The following is a 22,425-nucleotide window of genomic DNA, read 5'->3' on the forward strand; positions in this document are numbered from 1 at the left end:
AGGATAAAAGTCTGAACTTGACCACAAATTGGCACTGGAATGAATTTTTGTAGAGACTTGCTAAATGTGTGTTCTGGCAGAGAGATTTAGTTTGAGGGTTATGCTTGAAGGTTTAATTTGCCACTTCTGCTTTGTAGATTTCTTTCTTCAGGTCAGTTTCTTCTGCACTGAATAGTTAGGCGTAAGTCAGAACAGCAACCTAAATGGGCCTCTTTTAAAATACATATATTCATTACTCTTTTGCAGAGTACTGATCTTTCACACAAGTTAGAAAGCATTCTAATAGAGCTTGCTCATAACTGAGTTTTCTCTTTCCCCCGTAGTGTTTGGATGCGTCATCTGTGTTTTAGCAGAGGGAAATAATGCCTTTAAGAGCAAAAAGACCAACAGACACCAGAAGACTTGTGTGCACATAAAAAATATATATAATTATTGCAGTGCATTGCAGAGCATGAAATTGGGGATTACAAGTTGTGAATTTAGTATATCCAAAAATACTTAGCTGCAGGGACTTGAACTATAACTGTTGTGGGCTCTGTTTGAGGTTTAAACTTCATGGAATTACTTGTATGTGAACTAGTCAGATTAATATAATGGAGGCTGAATTAATTCTGTTTTCCTGTATTGGAAACTTGTCAAATACAGCATTTGCACAGAAAATACTTTGATTTTGTAACCCGAGGTGGTTATTAAGGATTTGGGATAAGCGAGGCCATGCAATGTATGTTATAATGGGATGTAATTTAGAAGGCAGTGCTCTCCCGAGTTTATAGCAATAGATTGGTAGTCCAAAACTTAGGCCTCGTTCCATACCCAACCCCTGAGTTTGAAGCTGTGCATTTTTGCAGATTTGGTCTATGCCTGTTAACGAATGGAGAAAGCCCAACTGGGTGATTCAGCATGGCTTTGGGCAAGGATTCCTAAGTCGTATGGTATTAATGCTACCCTGCGAAACTCAGATGTGCTACTGCAGAGTCACTGCTTGGCCCTGGATTTCTGGTGGTAATTTGAAGGCTTTAAGCAATCTACTGCTTTGCTTCAAAAGCATTGCTTTTATAGTTCCTGCATGCTGTCACGTTACACATGGTTTTCTTTGGTACAAAATTTCACTACATTTATCGTTTCCTGGGCTGGAACCACGTGATCTTCCTGTTCTTAGATTGGGTCCATGCACTGCAGCCCCTACCATCCATACCAGACAGATCCAGCTGGGTTTAGCACCTGTAAAGCCCTTCAATCTGTCAGTTTGTAATCAGCGATTCAAACGTGGCATCATTTATTCCCCCGATGGTATATGGCAAGCAGAGGATAATGAAAAAGCAGTAAAAGTCTGCGTGCAGCTCTTTCCTGGCTTAAATCTTACTCTGTCTTTGTCGGCTTGGATGAGACTGACTCAGACCACTGACCTTCATCTTTGGGATGAGAGAAGCTGACTACCATCCCTCAAGATGGCTTGTGTGCATCCCACAGTGAGACGGCCTGCCTTTTATCAGCTCAGATGGCTTTGTTTTGGATTTCCTCCCTTCCAAGCCTCTTCGTTTTCCCTCTGAGAAGTCTCCCTAGGAGGTATTCCTCCTCCCTTCAAGTAGTCATCTAGACTTTGACTGGAGGCAAAGCTTCAAAGGGATGCAGCTGGATCGGCTCTGGGATACAGTGATGTGGCTTATCTTGGACTCATTGTCTGCAGTTCCCACATAGAGCCAGGCAGCAGCTCCGGTATGACTTATCCCTTTGAATCCAGATGGGAAGCAGAGCAAACCTGAGCAGGTAAACTTAGTCACCTAATGGTCATAAAAATAATAGGGCTACCGCCTTCATTCTCCACAGATGCCAACAAACCTTCTGAAATATTTGTTCATTCTTTATTTTTGTCTCCTAGCTGATTACTTACCTAGAGATAAAGCAGTTAAGTTGGTTTTCTATATACTGCCTACTGCTACAATTTATTGGATGCTAATCAGTCTAGCTCAGCTAATCAGTCTAGCTCAGCTTTATTGTATTATCAGATTTTGGCCATTTGTCATAATTTGTTTGACCAATTTTCCATGGAAGTGTAGGAAATTTGGACTCCCTCATTGAAGTTTTACCAAAGAACTGTCAACAATACAGCATGGCTGATGTTTTAGATTCTAGGCAGAAGGCAGGGTAGATTCGCACCTTTACAGACTTCACTAAATCAGATGTATAGCATAAGCTTTTGTAAGGAGAGGGCTTCATCAGATGCTATGAAGGGACTGCAGGAAGCACAGCTGCTAAACAGAAAGCAGTGATTAGAATACAAAGAGTAGGGAAGCAGGGGCGGAAAAGGAGGGGCACTGCTGAGGGAGGCAAGGTGGGTAGGGGAGAGAAGAACAAAGCAGTGAACCCACTGAGGGACATTAGGCCTTATAAAAGCTAATTCAGCTGATGGGATAATATCTATAGTCTCGGTGTAGACAATACTTAACACAATCCAGTGGGTGATTTCTTGTTCTGCAGTTACCCATTCAAGTTCATTCTTAAAGTTTTGTTTAAGATCAGCAATGGACTGTACAGGGAGGTCAGCATGTTCTGCCACAGGCTCATCCATCCTTCTGGTATTGATGTCAGATCGGCATTTATTCATTCTAACATAGGGATTGCCCCATCTGTCCAGTGGAGACAGGAGAGGGGCACTGTAAGCAAGTGATGGTGTATGTGATGTTGGTAGAAGTGCAGGTAAATGAACTTCAGATATTATCCTCTATGTTGTCTGGTCCGGTGATAATGTGGTTTGTGTTGATGAGGAACATCTGGGTCTGGAGCAAGGTCTGGTGCCTTGGTGAAAGGAGTTGGGTAGTCTGCTGCTGGAGACACGTCATTTGAGGTTGGGGGGTACCTGTAAATCAGGATAGGTTTGTCCCCCATGGCTATCTTGAGGTGGTCATCATTTTCCAGGAGGGGTTGGACATCATTAATGATGTATCCAAAGTGTTCAAGCTGGGAGCTGTGTGTCACAATGAAAGTGATTTTGTTGTTGTCATTTTAGGATTGATATTATGGCAGATCAAAGTAGAGTCTGAGTTTAGCTCTGTTGATATTAGTGGGTACAGTTTTAGTATGGTAAGTGTAGGAATCCCTGTTCCAGATCCTTAAGTTGGGCATCCTGACCTGTGGGCTCAGAGCAGATACAGTTGTAACGCAGAGCTTGGCTGTAGGTAGATGGTATATCTAGTGGTATGCTTAGGATGAGAGTTACTGGTGTTGGAAGCAGCTGTAGCAGTACAAATTTTGTAAACCGGTAGATAATAATTTTAACACTTAAACCATGAATTGTTACAAGTAATGCTTATTAAATATGCAGTGGCCTAGATGCAAATTTTGTCCTTTGGTAGACAAACCTTGTGTCCAGCTACTATGCTAGAACTAACTGGTCACTGGATTCTAAAGAAAAATCAATCTTCTCTCTAAACACGCTCAAGCACTTACCTTCTGTCATTGTTTTGTCAGACACATACAACTTCCAGTAATTCTCAGAAGGCAAGCCGTTCTTGACGCTGCATGAGTGTCTGCAATGCGTAATGCTGCACAGTGTAGAGGCATGCAAGCTAGCTCTAAATCAGAAACAGAGGAGAGGAGACTGTATGGAGCTTCCTGCTACTGTTGCTGAACTGCCTCCATCACCTGAGGTAGCTTGAGATCATCTCTGCTGTGTTGCAGTGTGCACTGCAGGTGTACCCTTGAATGTAGCCAACATCAGTCCTTCCCAGTTACAGCCGAGAACCCAGCAATGCTCATAATAGAACAAGGCATGTTCTGGAGATGTTTTAAAAAAATGGAATAAGCATAGATTTAATGTTGAATTTTCACCTCTGTGTAGTTCCTACTTGCTGGGTATAAAACAGAGTTTCCAGCAAGGCCAGTAGACTGAAAAACAGAAGTATGATGGAGCTGGTCTTGGGACTGATGTATTGTGACCTGCTTTTCCATTTCTTCAAACTTGCAGCTAGCTCTGGGCCTTGCATGGACAGAAGGTAGCTATACTTTATACTGGAACTAGGAAAATGCGTAAACAGCATGTGGAGTGTCTTGTGTGTTGTGGATTGTTGGAACTGCTCTGTGCCAATTCACTGGCAATAATTTGTGCATATTAATACATTTGGATGCATATCATTTCATTGGCAGTTGGCCTACCCTTAAGTTATTAAAACGTGAAATCTGTTTGGAGTAGAGGTAGAAACTTGTAGGCAGCATATGGTGTGATATTGGGGAAGAAGAGGGCCGTGGGTGTGATTTTTATTTTGTCAGTTTAGTGGGTGTAACTCTTGCTCTTTAAAGATACCATCTGCGCAGGATTTACACTCTAGGTCCCATGCCTGCAGCGCCAATCAGGCAAGAACTCACCGAGCTTTTAATTGTTTTCTGGTTTTGCGGGGGGACGGTTACTCCATGAAGCATATGTGGGCCTGCTAAATTGTTTCTTCCCCCTAAGTTGTGGCCACCTAAAAGTATATCAGAGGCCTCCGCGTGGCAGCCCTTAGAAGTGTAGCTGGAATAAGTGCTCTAGAAGGGTCTTTCAATGGTTTCTGCCAATCACAACTCCAGTTTACTTTGCCTACTGCCGTTATCTTGTGATACTGGATAGCTTTTATCTGTTTTCTTGACCCTCCTACCATTACTAGGTTAATTGTTCTTTATATGTTCTGGTTCATAGGATTTTGCTACCTTGGGCCTTCACTGCTTGATATTTGAGACATGGTAACTCTTATTTTAGGAATTTGGCTCCCTTAGCAGCTTCCCCCGACTTATTCAGCTCCTCCCCTCCCTTCTTCCTTAATGCCCTTTTTAATGCATTTCTGTGCTTCAGCTTGCCTAAGGGTTTTGGCTCCATTCTTGAACACACCTTGGCATTTCACGCAGCACAAATGCTTACATATGACACTTCAGTGCACTATTGTGCTACACTGGGAGATTTTTGTGGCTTTCTCTGGGGCTCAGTACATCATAGAAACTCACTTGCATTTGGCACAGCTCCTCATGCTTATTTTTGTCTTTTGGTTGACTCCATCTCTACATGCTCTGAGGATCAGACAGCTAGATCTGTTATATGTATAAAACAGTGAATCTCTCATTTTCCCCCAGTAAGTGGAGGGTATATCCTTCCACCACTGGGGTTTGAGAGTCCTTAGACTTTAAGTTGCACATGCCTCTGCTTGTTTCAGTGGTAAGAGAATCAGGCGCAAGTGTGTTAGGTTGGGGTCCAGGCGAAGCAGGTTGGAGAAAGATGAGTTGCCCTTTGGGTCTTCAGGCCTTGGCATGGGTGCTACATACTACCTGAGGAATTCAGGAGAACTCCCGTTGCAAGGCTTTACTCCAAATGATTGCTGCTTCTTTCTAGACAGAGATGCCATCTCTGGGATTTGCCACAACATCAGTTTCCTCACTTGAGACCATAATCCATTGGGACCTCCTGTGAACTGGGTAGCCTGATGTCTCCTGATGGGCTACAAATGCTAATCTAAGGTTTGCCACCTCCATTTTCTGCTCTGAATCGCTGCATGAAGGTGCCTCTTGAGGAGCTCAGAATGTAGCATCATCTCTACACTTCTCTCCAGCACCCTTATCTGGTGACTGAAGTCTCTGGGAACTTGGAAACTCTCTGAGGTGCTTAGATTCTTAGACCTATATATGCTGGCTGCATTGCTTAAGTCCCTTGTCATGAGGGTCTCTCCCCTGTCTTGAAATGCAGGAGGTACAAGGCATGACTCTTGTCATAAGACACTTTGTGCTCTGTTCCTGCTTGCTCCTTATCTACAGTTGCAACACGTAATAGCAATAATAATAATAATAGTAATATTAATAATAAAGCACAAGATGCTTTACCAAATTAATATAATTATCTCCATCTTATAGACAGGGAATCTGAATGCTCGGGAAGCATTATGTCTGAGTAGGTAGCTTCATGTCCTCTTTTGCTGTAGATAAGTTTGTAATTCAAATGGCTGCATTATACTGAGATGAAATCATTGAACATAGGTCCTATTCCAGCCTATCTCCAATGCTAAAGATACATTTGATTCCATGCCCTTCTTTACATTAAAAAAAAAAATCCCCATCTTGGGATATTAATATAAGAGCATGAAAGCAGTGATAAAAGCTGCTTTTCAGCAACTATTTCCATCTGAACTCTGGTTTCTTGCACAGAAATTCATTTCCAAGTGACAGCATAAACTGAGTGAAGTGCAGGTGCCTGAATGTCAAACACTTACAAGATAGGTGAGTTCCCACATGAGTCTCACTGGAGCCTCAAGATCCAACAATGAAAATCCCACATAACCCCTTGAAAGGAGTAGTCTCAAGTAACTCACCTACCATAAGGTAACTTTAGATAAGAAAATAATTGTGTGTATGGGAGAGGCAGAGAGAATGCACAAAACAGCAAATGACATGTGGTCTTTAAATTGTTCTAGGTTTTTGCCATTCCCCGCCCCACTTCCCTACCAGATGACATACGCTGCTAAAAGGTCCAAAACAAATTTTGCTTGAAGGCTTGTGCTTTTTTTTGTTAACTTTAATTGATTAGGCCAGAGTTTAGGAGACTGCAAGTAAATCAATACTGGTTTATTGCGATCATAAATATTTAAAAGCTTTTTCAGCTGCAGAATTAACTGGATATATGACCTTAGCTTTGCTTTGTATAATTAGTAGTAAACATTGGTACAGAAAATGCAGCTGCTTCTAAAGCTTACAGTCTTCCCTTGCTACTGAGTATAGATGGACTCTCATAGATTGCAGCAGAAACCAGCACAAACTGATAATAAACCTGATTAAAGACACTATTTTTCCTCTTTATACTTGGGCAGTTCTCCATTACAGAGCATAGAGGGAGGCAGTCATTGTCTTATCAGAGACCAGAATGCTGCTTCACAGCTTGGGCAGCACAAGTTGCCCCTTAGAATATACTTCATCTCATCTGGTTGAAGCCCAAAACATTTGACGCCTGTGTTCCCTACTTTTCATCCTGGAAATCTGGTTATTCCTAAACCAGTGGCAACTGGGTAGGCAGCAGAAGGTGAACAGCAAAGGCAGGTTCTATTTTTACTCGTGCCCTTAACTGCTTCTTTATACGATGCGAAAGTGTCTTCAGAGTTTTTCCTCGGTGCTAACAGATTTCAATGACATCTGAGTTTTTAGAGAGTTTGCATAAATGTCACCTCCCTACCTTAGCTGAATGCTCAGGGGGCTGCACCTTCTGTTCAGTATATTGCAGTTTCCTTGTTCTGCTCCTTGCTCATCCTCCAGAGCCCAGAGCCACTGTTAGCAAAGAAAAAGGTTGCTTTGGGAAAGTAGAAAAATGTAAAGCAGCAGGTAACATGATGATGTTGGCTTCTCTTCCTCCTTCCACTGCTTTTATAGCTGTCCAAATTCTGCCAGGCACAAAAAGTGCCTGGATTTCTTTGCTGGAACTGGGGAAGCTTCCGCTAGGGGCCACTTCTTCCTGAAGAGACGTAGAGTGACCTTGAGGACGTATAGACTCCAAAATAGTAGGACCGACTTCATGAGCAGAAGAACCTATAGCTACTGTTGAGAGAACCTGGACATAGGACACTGCCTGAGAGGAAGAATGACTAAACAGTATAGAAGCATGTGAAGAAGAAGAGGGGAACAATGTGGGAGATGAAATGAAGAATAAAAATAGATGGTGTAGTTTCCCTTGAAAGGGCAAACCATGTACTTAAACATGTGTAAGCAATTGCAGTATTTTCCATAAGGATGTTGCATGGGAAAGGAAGTTGGTTTTGCAGCCATGAATAGGAGGGAAGGTGCTCTTGCAGGCTATTTTTATATTAAAATGTTTGAGAATCCGTGTCCTTAGCAAGCCAGGAATCAGCAGGAATACTTTAGAGACTATTTTGTGCTTAATATCCCCTGGGGACTGTTCAGTGAGACGGGTAGCATAGAAACCTGAACGTTCCTCAAATTGCACTTTTGCTTTGTGTGTCACAATGAAGTCCTGGGTTGAATCATGCATTCAGCAAGAAATTCATAAAATATGAACATCTCAGGTGCTTAGGCTTTATATTATGGAAAGCCACTTATATGGTTATGCCTTGAGCAATATGAGCCCTCCTTCAATTTTCAGTGAGTTTTTTTTGTTTTTTTTAAATAATTCTCTAGATAATTGAAGATAAAAATTGAATTAGTCATGCTATCTGTTCATCCTGTAAGTGTATGTACCATATTAATGCTACTGGAATTTTTGAAACACAATTGATAAATCTCTGGACTGAGACGACAAGAATGTTGTAGATCAGGAGTGGGGGGGTCAGTCAGTACCGTTGCGCTGCAGTGGCCTAATGTAATCACTGCAGAATAAAAACTCTCATTTTGCTTTCTTTGGTTGGGGGAAAATTGCTTAAATTCGGTATTTTTGTCAGGGGGGAAATATTCTCTGTCCCTTACATATGTCAAAAGAATCCCTTCTTTGAGAGGGACGCTATGTGCAAGGCCCCTCTGTATAAGGTCCCGCTATATGTGTATAAAATATGCATTTTATGGGGTTGCTTATTTATGTTGCTAATTTTTTTTAAGGGCTGAATGGCACTGTTTCGTCAGATCTGGAAAAGGTAAATGGTATTGAAGGGAATACGCTAATCCTGGAACTGCGGAAATAATGAAGACATATTCTGTCAGTACCCTAATAACAATCAGTTAATTCACTCTGGGTGCACAAAGCCGGCCACCCACACAATCCCTGTGTAGCATTTAAGTCCTGCTGACGAGGACTTCAATTGAATTTTAAGTGATGCCTTGGGTTTGCATAGAGTAAATTTTACTTTATTTGAAGAATCCCCTAGTTCTACTTCTATTTGCTCACTTTTTCGGTGTAAGGGCAATTGTAGTTTCAAGAAGGTCTCTGATTTAGGTGCTTTTACATCACTTCCTTCCTTTTTGTTCTGTGGTATGTACATCTGTAGACATGTCTGTTTTTGTGCCCACGTTAACACTCTGTCTTATAACAACCCTATGGGGCGTTTCCTGAGAAACGCCGCATTTCACCGTGGTGGAGATTACGAAATCTTAATCCCGCCCCCTGGAAAACGCTGAGTGTAAAAATTGAAACTAGGATATTTTTCTAACCTTCTGAATTATCTTTGAGGCTTTCTGAGCCATTGAACTGCTTAGATCTGATTTGGCTGTTGCATGCCATTGGGATCCATTGTGGCCGTCCCTGTGGTATCATTCAAGTTGTATTTTCAGTGCAGCGTACGACACGCTGCTGAACTGCCCCCACACCAACCCCGAGGAAGAAACGCAGACTCATAGCCAAACACCCGTCTCGTTATAGTCTGTGCTTGCTCGGAAAGAGCTTATCTCATGGGAAGAATTAGTCAGCATTTCTTTATTTGCTCCCTAGTGACCTCTGCAGTAAGTCAGCTGCTATTAAATGAATCGCTGATAAGGAGCACATTGACTTCATCTTTAGCTTCTGCTGTGTAGCACCCCACCGCATTGTGTGCAAGGGATGCGAGTGGATTTCCGCAGATGGGAAACTCTTGATTGCTTAGCTCCACAAATTTCTTCCTGTTTAAAAATAGTAATGAAATCTGCAGCTGCTTTTTGGTTTGCCATCCTCAAATTACAGTCATTAAAACATTCCTGTCCCCCACATCTCAGCTCCATCATTAATACACATCAGGTACCACATGTGAAAATCTCAACTCCAGGCTTTGAGACATTAAGGGAAGGTCATCTTTGTTAATAAATCATTTAGGGACCTGTCTTTTTCCTGCATAACTGTCATTGAGAGGAGTTCAGTTTCTGTATCTGATGGACCACATTAAGGGTAACCTTCCCAAATCTTGTCTCTGTTGCTGATCTTTCCCCTAATTATTAGAAACTGTAGCTAGGTGACCATGCCAGGTTTGCCCTGCTGTGCCTGTAGTCCAGTCCTGTTAAACTACCTTGGCATTGATTTTCATTGAAGGCACAGCTTGATGCAAGGACACTGCAGAGCTCCTCTAGCATTGATTTACAGCACTGCTGAGGGCTGCAAACTTAAATTTTCTTCACCAATCCTAGTAAATAAGAGAGAGAGGGAAACTATATTGGAGTGTTTTAGCCCATTAACACAGGGTTTAGAAAGTTATGCCTACTGTCTCGCTTCAACCCCCCCCTTTCTTTTATTACAAGACTTAATGCTGCATTGAGCCATAAATTTAGAAAGTCATACTGTATTATCCTTGTAATCTAAAAATGACCTTGAGGGAGGAAGGGGAAAACAGTTGAATATGCTTAAATATTATTGAGGAGTCGCATAAGACACTGGAATTTGGTGATGACCCACAGCAGAACAAATACTGCAGGTGTTTTGTAGTTACTTGGGGGGAATCCTTTTAGTCATGATTCACTGAAAGGTACTTAACAAATTAGCACCTATCATATATGAATCATGAAAAGTTTGCCAGAAGTAACTTAGTGTTTTGATTCTTTTATGAAACGAGGACAGAAGAAAAGTATCTTAAATATTTTAAAGAAAAGCACAGGTGAATAGATGTTTCCATTAACAAGAGATTACTTATACGGAGAGAGATTGCAACTTAGATCTGCTTCATGGCCAGTCTCTGAATACAGATGATCATCGCAGAATCTCTTCCGTGACTGTAGCATTTATGTGAATGTGATCAAACACGGAGGTGTGGGCACCTTGAGGTTGTCTAGTCCAGGTGTGGCCAGTTTGCAGCGCAGACAGCCTCTGTGTGGGACACACAACAGATCCCGGGAGGGGACGGACAGCTTAGTGACAGGTAGGGCAGGGAGCAGAGCAGCACATTGGGCAGGGGAAGGGCATCAGAGTGGTACTCGGGGGATGCAGAGCTAATTTGGGGCATGCCTACCAAAAAGATTGGTCCTCACTGATTTAGTTCATCCCCCTGCTGTTGAACAGCAACAGGTAAACCAAAACGATCCTGGATGGTCTTATGGCTCACCTGTTCTTTAAAACTTCCAGTGACAGGGGTTCCCCAACTTCCTTGGATAACCAGTGTCACTGTTAAACTTCCATCGGTTAGAAAGTTTTTCCTAGTTTTTAAACCAAAGCTTTTCTTCCTGTCACTTAAGCGATTACTGCTTGTCCTACTCTCTCTGGGCACAGAAAAATTGGCTATCATTCTCTCTCTAATGACCCTGTCTTCTTTTTTGTGTGCTGACCAGTCTAAATGCTTTTCTTTCCTTATAGGGCCATGTGTTCTAACCCTCTTGTCTTTGTTTCTCTCCATTGCATTCTCTAATTTTTCTTCATATGTGGCGCCCAAAACTGGGGGTAGTGCTCCAGCCAGGACTTCACCATCACGAAGCAGAGCAAAATAATTACCTCCCATGTCTTTCTTATACTCCTAATAATACATTCCAGAATGATATTTTCCTTTTTGCAACTGCATCACTTTGTTGACTTGCATCCCCCCCATGTGTATTCCATTATACCTGCCCAAGATCATTTTCTTCTGTGCTATGTGGCCAGCTATTTCCCTTTTGTGTGTGTACATTGGAGGTTTCCTTCCTACTTACCCTGCTTTGAGCTTGTCTTTATTCTATTGCATCTCCTTGATTTCATTCCATTTCTCCAGGTTATCGGGATCGTTCTAAATTCTGTTCTCCATCATACTTGCAATCCCTCCCAGGTTGGTATTATCCACGAGTGTTACAAATGTGTATTCTTCCATCATTTCTAAGTGAAAACATTGAGTAGTACTGAACACAAGACAGACTGCTACAGGACTCAATTGTCACAAGCTCCTGGTTTGACAGTGAACTACTGATAATTACATCAGGTTCTTCAGGGTATTTGAAATGAAGTAAAAAGGGAGAATGAATGCAAAATAGCTATTAATTCTAAGTTAGAATTACTGGTTGAAGGGCATAAGTTACAACAATCAGCTGTGGATGCTAAAATAAATGACAGAACTGCCCTGTTGTGCAGTGGCATAAATGACTGTATACAAGGGGCATAAATGACTGTATACAAGGGGCTTAAGGTTCCTATGGCAAACGTAGGTTCATAGATGTTTGGGATGGAAGGGACCTTAGCAGATCATCGAGTCTGGCCCCATTCCAGGTGTACTGGCACGCTCGGAGTACTGTGCATTTAAGCTGTCATAATGTTAACGTAGGATTGTTCAGGCTAAACACTGAGGGATGTGAATGGACATGTCTTTAACATTTTTGTACGAGATTTTGATCATCTGAAAAGTAGGGAAATTACTTTTTAAAGAAGAAAACACCTTGGGGGCAGGAATGAGTACTTTTAGAAAAATTAAGTAGCTTGTAAAGCATCTGGAAGTTTTGCCTCCACACAGCTGGTAAGGTCACAACTTTGCAATCAATATACATGACATAGTTCCAGATCTGTACATGCTGTCAGATACTCTTCTTCAGAGCCAGTTGCTTTCAGCAAATTCCCGAAAATTGACTGACTGCATTCTATTGCAGCTGGCCAGGGTGAAGACATTACTGGATTAAGAGGTAAACAGATTGAGGATGAAACCCACTTATTTTTGGCTGTTGATGACATTATTTTTTTAATGTCTCTATGGTCTCTTAACTGGTCCATCCATGTGGAAAATCTCTTCCAGAAGCTGATGATACAGGTATTTTCCAAATCAAGTCATGCACCTGGATCTCCTGGATCTTTTATATATTGGTACTATTGAGATGCAATGCATTGCCATACATTTGCATAAGTGGGGCACATCACTTCATTGGGCAATTTTTTGTAAGTCTGTTATACTACTATGCTTTGTAGCTAGACTATATTAATATGCTTCATGCCTGTCCTCTTAATACAGTTCCTGAAGATACTTGATTTTATTTTGCATGCTAGGAAACAAAACTTCTAATATTTTAACAGTAACTCAAATAAGCAATCCTCCAGGATATTGCTGCAGAGGGTTAAAAACTAGACCGCTTTCCCTGTTAGGATTCAGATGTTTAGTTTTGCCACTTAAATTTATATTCTCTCCTGCATGTCTTTCCTGACACAGTTGTTCTGTAGCTGTTGGGGGCTAAATAAATTTTTAAAGTTTATGCAGCGGCCCCTGGCTTACTGGATCTAAAATAAACTTGTGTTTAATTTGTCTTTATAATTGGCAGTGGTTCTTCATAGTGTTTCCTGTTGACCTGTCTTTTTAATTTCTTCTTGGTTTTAAACTTGTTTTCCTATCCAGTGAGGTTCTCCTACATTTAGATTTTAGAGGAGGGGAACCGGACTCGCTCCTCAATTAGGAACAGGTCAGTGTATTTTACAGAGTGACTTTACCAGCTTACCATCACCACTTAATTCAGCTGATTAAAAATACAAGGGTACTTTCTGCTTTTGTGCCACTGTCTTCTGGCTCCATTTTGACTGTGCAGCTTAGAGCAGAAGCTCTAGAGAAGTTCTTCAGGTTCTGTCTCTCAATGGTTTAATAGGTTTTGTTTGTTTAAATAAAAATGGAAGAGGTTGGTAGCAGTGTCCTCTGATGGCTGCAGACTTGAAAGTCTTGCAGAAGTAGGTTTCTGCAGGGATTTACAGGAGTAGGAGCCTAGAGCAAGTTCATTTCAGAGACAGGAGTGACACAGCAGCACCCATAGATGGACGGACAAAGGGAAAAGAAGGGGAAGAAGCAGCAGCATAGTGAACCCTGTCCAGAAGGAGCTGTTGCTTTTTGTGACAGTAGTTTCAATAGCAAGAAGAGGCAAGAAGCCAGGTTGGATGAAAACAAATCAAAGGACGGAGAGGGACAGGGGGAGGCTGTAGCTGGGACGGGCACTGAGACTGTCCTGTAAGGACAGAGGAAATACAGTGGTTGAATGTTAAGAGAAGGCAGCTGCAGGAGAAGGAAAAGTGGGTGAAAACCAGATGAGAAGGGAACATAGGCGGGCAAAGACATATCTATATATTCACAGCTTCATTGTAATGCTGCTTTAGTTCAGCAGCCAGCCAAGATGAGATGAGCTCTTATTCCCTCTTCAACAAATGCCTGAATGCAACAATGTAGGTACCTTATTAGGAGACCAGCTTTAAAAAAGATCTCCTTAAGTACAAAAGAAATTACTTTGGGCTACGAAATAATGGTATATGTTTCAAGGTCCTCTGATTAGAGAGGGCTACCTAGAAACGAATCTGCATTTGGTGGTCTCAGTTAATTTACTAGCTGGACAGTCCCTCTATGACAAAAGCTGTTATTAAAGGTGGTGCCAGTGGCTGATTGGGGAGTGTGCAAATATTTCACAGGAGGCATTAAATAGAAACGGTTTCATTTACTCCTTTAAGGTGATTCGGAGTTAGTAGGCTTTGGTTTTAGAGGTGGTCATTTATTGTTTTATCTTCTAATCTTATTTTGGGGTTTCTTTAAACAAGAATGAGGATCGTCATGTGTTTTACCACCTAGTTCCATAAGGGCAGCTATCAACAAACACCTATTGCTTATGCGAGCTTGACTGGGTAGCTGGGGACATGGTAACACATCATTTGGGGGAAAGGTAAACTGAACCCATATCCCAAGGAACTAGCCATAGCTTAAGCAAATAATTGAAATGCTACAAGTGTGATGCACAGAGCCAGAGTAGGCCGGCTTCTTTGAGTAGATATGATATCTTTTATTAGACCAACTCCACAGAGCCAGAGTAGAGCTGAGTGATGCAAAGCTACAGCGATCATACAGCTTGGGGGATAATGACTAAGATGATGACAGACGATATGAATGGAGAGATGTTCAGTTGAGCCCACAGACTGAAGGGGTGCGGTTTCTGATCTTTCTAGAATACAAAGGATGCGATTCTAAGCGCAGAAGCTTTGTTAAATTTTTATTTGGTTTCCCTTCTCCCATGCATGCAGTGCTCTTCAGTGTACAAAGAATAGGACAGGACTGCGTTTAGCCTGAATGAAAGTAGTGAAAATGAGAAGTGAATGCTTTGTTACAGCCAGGAGCACACTAGGAATTAGAAGCAGAGGTGGTGCCATATCTGATCAGACCAGAGGGTCTCTAACTGGGATCTAGTCGCTCAGTAGCCCATACCAAATGCTTCCAGAAGTGTATGACCTCCCAATTAGGTCATTAATATATGTAAGAGGGGGGGAAATCTGTCTTGTTTCAGGCAGTTAGTGCATGTTTAGATCTGGAAACATGGAGGTTGATGTCCCACGTAAATTTTTACCCTAGCTAGTATAACTGGTGGGGGGTGCGGAGGAGGCACTTATTTGATCAAACTTTATTTGATACTCAGTTCTTTTACACAATAAAATCTTGGACATGGGAGTGAGTTTCATTTTTTTAATTACTCGTGTAAAGTGTTCTCTCTCATTGGTAATATATGTGTTGCCTTCTAATGCCACTGAGTGAGCCTGGTTTCTGTTATGAAAAACAGTATATGATGGGAGCTCCCGAATGATTTCTCTAGACCATCTGTTATTTTTATAGATCTTTATTCTTGCCATCTCTTAGTCATTTCCTCAACTAAATTGTCTTAATCCTTTTAATCTCTCTTCTTATGAAGCTTTTTGAAAGCTCAGATCAATTGCTCTTTTTGGTATATTTTGGAGTCTCCCTGTATTAGATGGGATGACCAAAATGGACAAGTATTCAGGACAACTACCATTTCTTTTTGTATCATATTTTCAGTTATGACTTCTTAATATAACCCTATTGTCTTGTTTGCATCTGAACACTATATAACTTGGTACCCTTGTGTAGCTGATATTGTTCCTTTCAGTAAGAATTACCTTGTACTTGTCCATGTTGAATTTCACCTGCCATCTAAATCTCTTAGCTTAATTCCATCCTTTTAGATTTCCCTAATTTCCCTTTAGACCCAACTAAAATGTTTTGTCATCTACAGAGTTTCCTATCTCCTTGTTCCTCACCAACACTCTTCAAGATTGCATGCTAAACAGCATCAGTACTAGTGCAGCCGCTTTCCCATCATGTTACAAATTGACTGTTCATTTTCCCAAGTTGTCAGGACTTTCTGTTCTGATGGAGTTTACTATTTTCTTGACTAGCCTCTTCTTGAGCAAATTTGTTGCTCGGGGATTGTATGCAATGGTCATCTAAATATTGTTTTATGGATACTATCATTACAAGCTCTGCATGTGACCAGTGGGTGGGAGAGAGATCAGCTGCTTGGTGACTGGCCCAGTGGGAGAGCAGGGTTTGGATAAATAGCTGTGTTGCTGTTCTTGACTACTGGCAGTAGATGATGGCTCTCCCATGCCACAAACCCGGTTTGTGTTTCCCTGATAGCCAGCTCTAGCTTTGGTCTGCTCATGGCATAGCATATATACTTGATAATATTTAACCTTACTCTAAATGGGAAATTGTTGTCTTCACACTTCGACTTACCTTTCCACCTGCAGGGTAGTTTTGTGTGGTTGTGGGGCGCCATACAAATAATTTGGCTTACAGGTAACAGCAGCCTGATATTCACAGAGGTTACAGGTTTTGCGTGTATAAAGCTTTGTGGGCTACACAATTAGGAACCAAATCCTTTTGCACACTTGCTAGTAACAGGAAACTTCCTCTGACTATTATAATGACTTCTTTCACCCAATATTTTATTCCTTACAGCTGCATAATCCAAATGTTCAGTGAACATCTTCAACATTAAGTTGTGTAATCTGTGTCAAACAGCTAAAGTTTGCTCATTATGGTGGCACTTACTCAAGCCTTGTTTTTTTATTCTGTTTTGGCATAGAAAACAGTAGAATATGTTGTGGCTTTCCCCTGAACTGCTGAAGTGTTATGTGAAAGGAGAAACATTCCCCCAGACTTTCAGTCCACATCTGTCTTTGTCTGGGCACCCTGGGACCAAAGCCCAGAGTGAAACCTCCTTACTGATTCCTGCAGGCTTCCTCCTGGCAAAGCGTCACACTCTCATCTATCGATGACTGGTATTTCAGTTCAGGTCACGCATACATCTTCCATCTTTCTCTCTTCTCCATCAAAGACTTGTGGGTCGCTTATGTTATTTTTGACGCTCCGCTCTCACCTGGCTCTTCTGCAAGAGCGCCCTCCTTTCACCATAAGATTCCTGACCTGGCCAGAAGCAATGACATTGAGTCCTAGTTTTTGGACAGAGCTGGAGAATTTAAACATACGGTTTAAAGTATGATGACTACAAATATCTATATTTCACTCTACTCTCCCTTCTCTACACAGAGAAAGGAGAGAATTGTATTCTAGGAGCAGTCGGAACATATCAGATTTGAAGGCATTGCACATCTGTTTGCAGTTTTACTGGCACTGCTGATTTTGTGATGAAGACAATTCAGCATCCATTTTGATGATGATTGCACTTTGAAAACTAAAGCAGGCATAATATCTAATAACAGTTCTTGCTGGTTATTTTTTCCCCCTGAAACAATAAATTCCTCTACCTCCCTCACTTCTCAGAAAACAAGAAAAAAAAGAGAAACCATATATTGTTGGCAAACTCAATAGAACCTCAAAATGACATGTGGGGAATTTCCACACCTGAAGCCTTGTATTAGAAATATAAACTTAATACTAAAAATAGTGATAACAGACAATTTCAGCTGCCTTATTTCACATTTGTTGTAAAATGGGACAAAAATTTGAGTTTAAAGACTGGAACTTGTGTACCTCCTTGCAGTAGTGGATGTTTTCTGGAGATAATTAGGAGAGGGTGAGTCAGTGGCTTAGTCTTGAGGTTCATGTGCTTGAAATTTTTATTACCTTAGCTGTGGCAGAAGTTTTTTTTTTTTATTTTGTTCTATGTTAAATCATTGTCAGACTGAATAAATCCGCAGCACCAGAGTCTTCTAGCTTGCACATAAATCATCTGACAGCAAACCTCTGGTGCAGCTCTGTTTTAACTAGGTTCCCTATTTGACTAAGTGTTCCCTTCCCTATACTTAGCTTTCTACAATAGGCTGAATTCCTTCTGGCCCCAACTACTTAAATAGCCTGAAGTGACCCTTTACATTCAGAGAGGGAAATCTGTCAATTATTCTGTACAGCGTTGAACTGGAATTGGGGCAAGCAGACTTCCATTCCCAGCTCTTGCCACAGATTTGTGTGCCCCCTTGCGCCAAGTGTCTGTGAATCCCTGTTTGGCACATGGGGAGAATAACACTTCCATGTATTTCAGGAGAGAGGTAAGGGCACAGTAAGTTCAAAAGTACTTGGAAGGTGGTTAACTAGTACTGTAATCAGGCTGCATAAGCACCTTGAGCCTGATGTGCAATCCCCATCACCCTCTCCGACAGAAAGCTGCAGCCTAAACTTGGAAGCATTCAGAAAACCCTTTTAGAAGCCACAGAAATCATAAGAACTGAATATTGTATTTTGTTTAGCTTTGGACTTGAAATGACCACTAATTTGACAGAAGGTGGTCCTGTTTCCAGCATAGGCTTGCATATTGTATATTCTCATGTTATCACATTTTTGGAAATTGTTGGCTATGATTCTGTGTTGGGGTTTTGAGGGTTTTCTTTTTCCCCATGAATCTCAACAGCAATTATCTTATGTAATATGCATCTACAACAAATGCTTAGGTATTGACTTCCACCTCAAAAGTTAATAAGCTTGAGAATGATTTTATGTCAGGTAATTACCTCATCGCCCATTAGCGCAAGGTAATGCATCTCCTGGCATGTAGGAGACTCCTTGAACTCGTACAATGAATGTTACATCTCCCCTGAAGTCTGGTGGAACTCCATGTCTGATGTACCTGATCCGGTAATGTATCGTCTACATCTGGAATGCAAAAATGAGCTTGGTCTGGGGAGGTGGAAGCGTGGCAGGAAGACCTCCAAGTCCTTTTCTGCTAAGTAATAACAGAGTCTGTGCTTGAAATGTTGTCAGGAAGATGCACAACAACAGTATTGCACTCATCTTTTAAACCCACAGTGGAAAGCAGGTTTCTTTTTGGAAACTTTCACTTCTGAGCGCTGCTCTTTGAAGAGGTATTCTTGGTTCATTTTCTTTGGTATTTCAACAGACAGTATTTCTATTTGCATTGGTTTCCAGGGGTGTTTGAAAGAGCTTAGAGCAGGGGTGGGCAAAATATAGCCCGTGGGCTGAATCCAGCCCATGAGGTCATTCTATCTGGCCTGCAGGGCCCCTAAAAAAGTTAGAAAATTAATATTTATCTGCCCTTGGTTCCTGTCAAAAATGACAGGAGCCAGGGGCAGTAGGACCCAGGGGAAGCCCAGAGGGCTCCCACAACAGCAGGGCCCACCCAGCCTGGCCCCCCAGCTGGAAGCCTCAGCAGGGGCTTCTGGCCTGGGACCACATGGCTGCCCTGTGCCAGAACCCTGGGTAGGGGGGCAGGGGAGGAGGCTGGGGAAAAGTGGCCCGGGGAAAAGCTAAAGGGCAGGGGGGAAACAGCCCCTCACCTGCCCCATGGCCAGCACCCTGCACTGCAGCTGCTCGTGGCCCACGCGGTCTGTCCAGAACAGGCACAGGCAGCAGCTGCATTGTGGGGCACTGGCCACAGGGCAGGCAAGGGTCAGCTTTCCACCCTGCCGTGCGCTCATCACCACCTTGTAACCCGGTCCTCCAGCCAACCTGGGCCCTGTGCCGGCTCCCGTGGCGACAGCAGCTGTCTCCCTTCCTGCTGTGCCACCACCACCTGTGGGCTGTCCAGCGCGTGAGCAACGGGCAGGCAGCAGTAGTCAACGCTGCCCAGCACGGCAAGCAGGGGGACCGCAGCTGCCGCCGCTCTCAGGTGAGCCCAGGCTGGCAGTGGGGCTGGGTTACAAGCTGGTGCTCAGCACAGGGAAAAATAGCCCGTCGCTCACCCTGTGATCAGCGTCCCATGTTGTAGCCACTCACAGCCTGCGTGGGGCTGTCTGTGCCTGCTCCAGACAGCCCTGTGCGGGCTGTGAGCGACTGCAGCAGGGAGCGCTGGCCATGGGGTGGGCGAGGGTCCGCTTTTCCCCGTGCTTAGCACCAGCTTCTTCCCTGCTGGCGTGCAGGTGGTTGGGGCTGTGTGCTGCCCCATCCCTGTACCGCGGGGCTGGGGGGCACTAGGTGTGAGCAGGCGCAGGAGGCAGCAGGAGCACAGGGCCCGCACTGGTGTCTCAAGGCCAGTGCTGGCAGGGTCCGGAGCATGGTGGCAGGAGTGCAGGGTCCCGGTCAGCACGGGATCTGTGGAGCCAGGCCAGCTGCCCCCTCTGCCAGCTGGTGCAGCCCAGCCCGGCTCCACAGACCTCTGCCAGCCTGTGCCCCGCTTTGGGCCCCACCAGTGCTGGCTCTGGGACATTGGTCCCAAGATGGTGTCCAGGGGGCGGGGTGCCTGTCAAGAGGCGGAGCTATCCATGTGGCCCTTGACAGGCTGCCAAAACTGCGTAAGCGGCCCTCCGCCTGAAATAATTGCCCGCCCCTGGCTTAGAGGATCCACTGATGGTTGGCAGAAAACTGAAAAATATAATGCTCTGAAGTGGTTTACCTGCAATCTCATTTGGTAATTGCAGGGTGGCCTTGTGTTCATGCGTCTAAGTGATCCCTGATTGCCTGGGAAAGCACTCATTATTATATACTAATGTTACTGCACAGTGACCTGTACATTAAGCATTCAGGATCTTCACTCCAAGTCACACATGGATTTTAGCATGATGCCTCCTTGTCAGGATGGCTTTCTGCTGGCCTTTGCAGGAAACTGCCTTCAACAGTGATGGTGACAGACAGTGTCTTAACTAGAAGGACAAGTTAGCAATTTGGCTGAATGCAAAGTTTTTGTGGATTTATAGCATTGACTTGACTGTGGGTTGTACAGTTGCTGATCTCCCAGCAGTGACATTTTGCTTTTCATTGTCTGGGTGTGAAGAAGCAATGTTTTATGATTTTCCGTGAATTGTCCCAAAGCATATAGCAGCATGGTAGTGTGGGTCTCCTTCTGGTAAGCAAGTATTATAAAATGCATTGATGAAAGAAAAGTGAAGAACTACAGATCATAAAGGTAAGCCAAGTCCTCAGTGCCCAAAGCTGAGAGCAAATAGAATTGGAAAATGCATCACTTGGATACACGATCCATGCAGAATGTGTTGTGGACCTAGCTTTCTTACAACTGCATTCATACGCTTCCTGTCCATTATCTGATGGACAACTACAAAGAAAGTCATGCAGGCACCCCAGGTATGGTACTGATAAGTGTTTTCCTGTGCTTGCATTTGTACCACACTTTACAGCCTGTCAGTTGGACAGTGGTATTATTCATGTATTCTTCCTTTTTCCAACAGTAAGAGGGAAAACAGTGCCTTTATATCAAATGAGCTCACCAGCCAGAACACAAATGTGTGTGCCTACAGTATGTATCATACATCTTGAGTGTCTGCATTTCTCAAGGCCAACTCCAGAGACAATACCCCAGAAAGCATGAATGGGACGAGAGAATCTAAGGTACTGTAAAATACAACAGAAGGTCTGCTCAGTACAGCTGACCTATTATTGAAAAGATGAGCAGTTTTAGCAAATGAATCCGCTCCTTGCAGGCATTGCTCCATGGGCAGAGATGCCAACAAAGAGAGATGTTGCAGTAAGCAAGAGTGGACTAATGCAGTTAAGGTTTTTGCACTTCTTTTTCCAATGTAGTTTTCAATGATGAAGCATTCTAAACTCCCGGGACATCTTATCATGTACTCTAGACAGCACAGACATCCCAGAAAATCACTAACATTCCTTGAGTGGGACAAGTCACAAGGAGAGTAGAGGCTGTTTTGCATAATATTATTGCATTTTAATAGCCCAAGTATAACAGAGAGAATCTCTGTCCTGGAACGTGCTTTCACGTCATTGTACCTCTTACCTCTCCAGCCAACCTTTTTTTGTTTTTCAGGAATACTTTGAACCGAGTCCTGTCAACAGTTCATCCTATATGCATGAAAATTCAACAATCAGTGCTTTCCAAGGTAAGGATGCAGCTATTCTTATAGTAGATATATATGTTGGTTGTATAGCTTAGCTCTAACTCCGTGCACTATACTGTTTCTTTTCAGAAGACAACTCACCACATACTGTGGCTTCTGCATTCGTGGCTGCTCCGGGGCTAAATACGTTGTGATCCCCAGCCAAGTAAGTCTGGTATTTTGCTTCAAATTGTTGTTTGCAGTGTGTTCATTAGGGCTTGAGAGATCCAGATTTCAGCACTATCTTATGTGTTACAGGTCCGCATTTGAACTCAATCAAGCTGGCGTAGCATCATATGAAGAATGCCTTTTGGATGCATGGAAAAATGAAAAGCTTGTGTAAAAATGTAAAGTGTCACCAAGCCAGCCTTCTGAATTTGGAGCATTATATTTGTCTTTGGGTGACCATCCTGAAGGAATGCTGCTTGTAGTCATAGCAGAACAGGGTTCAGGCACAGGCATGTAATAAAGAGTACTCAATAAACAAGTCTAAAAAGCAGTCTGTGCACGTTTGCATTTATTTGGGATCATTTTAATTGGACACTGAGAATAAAAGTAAT

The 22,425-nt window shown here is 42.8% G+C and overlaps 1 protein-coding gene and 1 long non-coding RNA gene across 3 annotated transcripts in view; both read left to right on the plus strand.

Annotated features, from left to right (window-relative positions):
- Positions 1–22,425, plus strand: part of USP22 (ubiquitin specific peptidase 22) — a 180,406-nt gene that overhangs the window by 119,536 nt on the left and 38,445 nt on the right. The gene's annotated exons all lie outside the window — the stretch shown is intronic.
- LOC149855066 (uncharacterized) lies at positions 19,345–22,358 on the plus strand. Its single transcript, XR_016438809.1, has 3 exons — positions 19,345–21,868; positions 21,956–22,031; positions 22,124–22,358. It is a non-coding gene; the product is annotated as an uncharacterized LOC149855066 (long non-coding RNA).

The sequence above is a fragment of the Crocodylus siamensis genome, chromosome 12 (genome assembly GCF_052110815.1).
Source record: "Crocodylus siamensis isolate JL-2025a chromosome 12, ASM5211081v1, whole genome shotgun sequence".
NCBI lineage: Eukaryota > Metazoa > Chordata > Crocodylia > Crocodylidae > Crocodylus > Crocodylus siamensis.